Source organism: Dermacentor albipictus, chromosome 1 (genome assembly GCF_038994185.2).
Source record: "Dermacentor albipictus isolate Rhodes 1998 colony chromosome 1, USDA_Dalb.pri_finalv2, whole genome shotgun sequence".
NCBI lineage: Eukaryota > Metazoa > Arthropoda > Arachnida > Ixodida > Ixodidae > Dermacentor > Dermacentor albipictus.
In genome coordinates, this window is record NC_091821.1 from 24,392,326 (window position 1) to 24,398,228 (window position 5,903).

General features: G+C 39.6%; 1 long non-coding RNA gene across 1 annotated transcript; it reads left to right on the forward strand.

Annotated features, from left to right (window-relative positions):
* The first annotated feature begins 241 nt into the window (after nucleotides 1-241).
* LOC139060546 (uncharacterized) lies at nucleotides 242-5,485 on the forward strand. Its single transcript, XR_011514910.1, has 3 exons — nucleotides 242-591; nucleotides 1,353-1,466; nucleotides 3,806-5,485. It is a non-coding gene; the product is annotated as an uncharacterized lncRNA (long non-coding RNA).
* The last annotated feature ends 418 nt before the right edge of the window (nucleotides 5,486-5,903 follow it).

A 5,903-nucleotide genomic window follows, 5' to 3' on the forward strand; every position in this document is an offset into this window, starting at 1 on the left:
AGCATGTCAATGTTTCTTTTTGTCTAGCAACATATGTATGTAGTTCGGCTCAAAGGCCGGCTCAAAACGGCACAAAACCTGCTGTAGTGGGTATTATTGTAGGAATCACGGAGGCCACAGCAGCCGCACTATTATACAGACGGCGCTGGCGGCGCCGGTATTTTCGTATTCAACGCGACAGGTAGAATACGAAGCTACGGCGTGTTGTTATTGCTCCGTCTTCAACGGTTGTCGTGCGAGCTACGTCGATGTGTTTGTTTGACCGTGTGTTATTAGGTTTGCTGTAATGAAATGAGACGTAGTTCGCGAGCACGAAAGTGCCAGAAGATGGCTTGAGTCTCGCTGTAAGCACGCCGTATGCGCGGCGCTCCAGCTAAATGTGGACCAACGATTTTCATGCCATGGAGTGCGTTCCCTTTGTCTCCGCTTGTGTTCGTGGAAAGTTTGGTGGACGGCGCAGAGAAGTAATGCGTATTATTAGCGCGCCTCAGCTCGTCCACTACCCAGTGGCTTGTTTGCTGCAAGTAACATCGCAGACGCATCACTGGAAACTTGGAGAGTGCCTTTCGACCTCGTCGTACTGTTGAAACGGTAAGCAATCGTGCTCGCCAACTACACGTGCGTTCATCCGTGTTGTGTGTGCTTCCCGTGTGTGTATAGAGTGCCTTGCGAACGTAGTAAGTGGAACACCCACGACAACAGTGAACCCTGTGCTGATACTTGCTACGCGCTGGTTGTAAGAATTGTGTACGCAACTCTATTGCCACAATGCGGAATTGATAATCCTGATAAGCGTTTGCTTCCCCTGAGAAAAGTTTCGGAAATCGTGTTCGCCTTGTGCAGTTGTGCGTGAGCTCCCGCCTGTCTGCTAAAGTTGCATAGTAACGACCCGTCTACCTCTTCATCGATTCTTTCTTCAATGACGTTTCCTCACTTATAAATGCTTCGACGTTGTGCACAATCTCTGCTTACGAGGTTTTTGGCTAACGAACAGTTCTAAGAAAAAAATGTAAGCCAATCACAGCTTGCTACTAGTGCAGCTTTATTTCCAAGGCAAGATGTGTTGACATAACTGACTTAACTAAGCATGACAGGGGAACGTTGCCTATACTAAGTAATGGAAAAAAAAACATTAAGTTTAGATTGTAATCTGCTGCTGCGGTGCGTCCAAAACTCTATTTGATGTAGAGGTCCGCATTGTCATGACATTCGATGATTTCGAGCATTTGCTCTCTTTCCACATTAGTGCAGACATTGTTTTCGTGACTCTTTTAGGTGCTGATTGCATGTTTTCACGATATCACAGCTTTATTGTGCCACTGCTTTAAGCTAACATAGAATTGATTTTGTAGTGGCGAGGCCGTGACCCACAACATTAACTACAAAATCGAGGAGCCCCAAGAAATGCCGACCCTGTGGATATATGGCTGCAGCAGCATGGCGTGTGATCTGGATCGTCATGACAGGTGTGTATGAAATGTACGTGTTCCAAAAAGGGGGCTTGGTGTCATTCATGGTGAAGTTTGTCGACACATTACTTAATGCAGCATACTAAAGAGACTAAATATTTATGCAACCTTATTGAACTTGCTACCTATTAGTGTGCATAGCCATTATGCCCACATGATTGTGTTCTGTATAAAACTATACCCAACCATTCCTGATGTTTAGTATTTCTTTTGCGTAAGTTGCTTACCTGCAAGTTACATATATTTTTTGCTTTGTACATAGTGTATTTATGATTTTTTATTGGGGTTTTATTCTTTGAAAACTATTTCCTATGCTGTACCCCTATTTGCATATTTTTTTTTCTGTTTGTGCTAGAATCTCGTGCAGTTTTCTGTGCATGTAGGAATTCGAAGGGTAGTGGACTAAATATGTCACAGGTCTAAGCACGTAGTGTGCACATCTTTGTTTATCATTGATATCTTTACAGTTACTTCTCTGTTCCCATAGTAACGGCCACTGCAAAATACATATTTGGTGAGCTTTAATTTCTTGAAAATTAATATGAAGGTCAGTATTTACTAAGCTGCATTTACTTCTGTAGTACATAGGCACAGACTGATATGGATACCTTGTTGACCTACACAGGATGCCGTTTTTGTTTGTTGCATTAAATATGGGGGCTCACCCACATCTCTTACTATATATGTGGTATGCCTCATCGATTTCACTTGTCAGTTTTTACGGTGGATGAAAACAGATGAACGATTGTAATCCAACATGAAGCCCCGTTGTGGAAATGTACGGCCAAGTTGGATGACCATACTGGATCTCTTATACACATGAGAAGATACCGGCCAGTTTGCCGTATGTACGCTTGACCACATGTGAAAGGGATACAGTGCACTCACTGCCTGTGACACACGACAAATTTGGTGGTATCTTTCACCGAGCAAGCCTCCCTTGCCTGCTTGCCTTTCTCAATTCTCTTGCACACTGCTGTGCATATGGCACCCTGAAAAGAAAGGCTTGCTTAGATACCACTAAATTTGTCTTGTCTGTCAGGGGTAGTGTAGTCTATTCTTGTGATCATGTGTATATTTGGTCAAATGTACATGCAACAGATTGGCCGGTGCCTCAACACGTACCTAAGACAGCACCATAATTCACTCCCCGGATCAGTATGTTCGTCCCACTTGACCATGCACCGATGGGACTGGGGCTGCGCACCTGATTTAGACTGTTCATCTGTTTTGTTCAGCTGCGGCAACCAATTGGCCAACAACATCGCTGAGGAATGCCACATAAAAAGACTGGGTCACAATCTGTTTACTGAATTGTCCGCAACCTTCGTAGTAACAAATTTGTTTGTTGCAACTAGTTTTAGGCACGTTATTTCTTGTTAAATTTTCTGCTTGACCTATGGAGCAGTTATGCAATCAGTTTTCAAAGTTACTTGATTAGTATAATTTTTGTTTTCTGTTTTTTACATGCCAGGTTGCAAGAAGGACCCTTTTTAATTAAAACTGAATTAACATTTCAATTGCAATTGGGCAGTCTTATCATTGCGTTTAGGATACATATCAGTGTACATACCCGTACTAGATTAGAAACTAATTGTTTCAATAACTCAAAAAGCACGAATATACTGTGTCCATTGTATCTGACAGTGACACCGCGACTGTGTTCCAAATACCACAAATTGGCAGTTATCCATCATAGTTTGCGAAAACAACTTAAAACATTATTGTTCCCCATACAATGCATACTTAGATGCCCAAGCTCCATGTGAGAAATTTATTATTCGCATATTAAGCATAGTACATACCAACTATGGCTAATAGCGGATGGAATATTAATTTTGTCTACCGCTCAGCAATAGAAGCCAGTAGGTCATTCCCTTTTCAAAAAAAAATTTTTCTATGCATAGTGTGACATCTGTATAGGACTCTTAGCTCATGGGTGTTCCTGCTTGCTTATGTTATAAATGGGAATGTGTTGTCATTGCAAGATGAGATTAATGTGTGACTAGGCTGTTGTCGTTCGGAGATGCTTTTTGTCATCAGCAATGATATTCTACTGCCAGGCACATTGGCCCAGTGCTGATGTCACCGAATCTTGGGAAAGTAAAAATATTCTCAAAAGTGATTCTCAAAAGAACTGCCACTGTTTGGCAGAGTGGTGGGGAGGTGGGGCGTTCTGCCACCTTTCTGTTATAATTTTTTTCTGAAATACTGAAATGAAACTTAGCATAATGCTACAACTATATAGATATTTGTGGCATGTTTGTGCCTGCTAATACATTATGACTGAATGTTCATTACACCTTTTGAAAATTAATTTCAATTTTATTTTCCAGGCTCCACCGTCGCCGTTACTAGACGGACCAAATGAGGCCAAAAACTAGCCTTTCCTCGCTCCATTCCTGGGAAGTGAAATAGCAGGTGGTCATGTAAGAATGAACTTGCAACCATGTGGGCAGTAGCCAAAGCTCCCTACAGTTCATGCTGGTGGTGGAATGATAAGACAAACCGCAATATTTATTTGTTTACTTATTCACTTAATATTTATTTATTCATATCTCATGAATACTGTGCAGTTTTTTTAGCAAGGAGTCAGGTAAAATAAAGAAATATTGTTGCATCAAAGTAAACGTTATTTGAAAAAGCATAATTCACGTAGCACGAATTCATGGAAACTGTAAATTTTGAAGAAACAGAGCCGTAAGGTTAACAAATCTTATATAACAAAAAATGAGATCACATTTCTGTTGGACCTAATACCATAATTTAATCTGTCAAATTAGAGATACCATATGCTGCTCTAATATACAATCACTAATTTATGAGTAGATGCGCGAAACTCTCAAACGTTGCAACAATTTCATGCTAGCTGTAAATTCATATATACAGTTTGTTGACTTTAGACATAGCAGATGGAGTCTGCAGAACTATATCTCTTTCTGGCACAGAGACGAGCATTAGTAAGCTTCGTGGTGTTATTTTTCTTAAACCTGCCAAATAGTCCTTCCTGCAACAGGTAGAATTCTCAAATGCCGCAAACTTAATTCAAATTAGTGCTGTGGTTGTCTCAAAAGTATTTCTGTATTTTGGGTGTATTTGAGTAGGAAAATTTACAGAATTAACGAACTTGTGCTAGCTCTTTTTTTTATTTACAGTTGCAAACTAAGTCCTTTTCCTTCAAGTTTTGCTATTTTCAGCAAATTTTAATAAAAATTGATGGTGTTAATCTAAAAACTATAATTTAAACATTTTTAAATGTATCAAACCTCATCAAATTTGGTTGCATAGTTGCCGAGAAAAACGATTTTACTGTTCATGTGCATTACATAGGAGCTCCTGAGCTAGATCTCTTTTTTAGTCATTGCGTGTGTCGGTCTGGTTTGTATTTCTCACCCTAATTAGAATATTGGCTCTGATCTCAAAATTGTTTCCCTTACAACGAAATACAAGCTTTTAAACTTTTTACGATATATGCTGTACTGCTCTATGATAACCCCTGTTTGCCACATTTTTGCAGGGCCTACCAGTGCTAATTTTACACATAAACATAGACTAAAATGCTGTGTGGTTTCGGTATATGGTGTACTTATCTGTGAAAGCCATTATTTGCCACATTTTTGCAGCGACTGCCAGTGTTATTTTTGCTCAGACTAAAATGCTGTGTCGTTTCGTCAGGCTGACACAACATTGCAGTGCACATTCATATCAGTCTATTTTCAGGCTTTAGTATCCAAACATTTAATGTGCACTGCTGGAACAGGCACTCCTTTTGCAGTTTTAATGGTATGGTTTCTTGTCCTAGTCAAGCCTGTTATTGCGAGGTGTCAACTGTAATCAAGTCTGCCACTGATTCTTTTACCTCATGTTTCGTGTGTTTGCACCACCAGCTTGACCTGAGAAGCATGTTGGCAGCTACAGTTTGCGTGTTGCAAGTTCTAGTCTGAAGTGTGTATGTCACATATATGAAGCATGTATCTAGTCTGAAGTGCAATAAACATTTCAAACTGAATACTTTGTGGTTGTAGCACCAATTATTTTGCCACTGCATTTACTGTAGTCCTTATTGCCTACAGTAGAACTTTGGTAAATTGCAAGTACTTTACACACATCGGCCTAGCTTTTATAGGCATTTGCTTGTAGGGACTCGAAAGAAACTCGATAGAAATATTCTATAGAAATTTGCCTTTAGCATCTCTAAAGAAACTCGATAGAAATATTCTATAGAAATTTCACTTTAGCACATCTAAAGGAACTCGATAGAAATATTCTATAGAAATTTGCCTTTAGCATCTCTAAAGAAACTCGATAGAAATATTCTATAGAAATTTGTCTTTAGCACATCTAAAGGAACTCGATAGAAATATTCTATAGAAATTTGTCTTTAGCATCTCTAAAGCAACTCGATAGAAATATTCTATAGAAATTTGTCTTTAG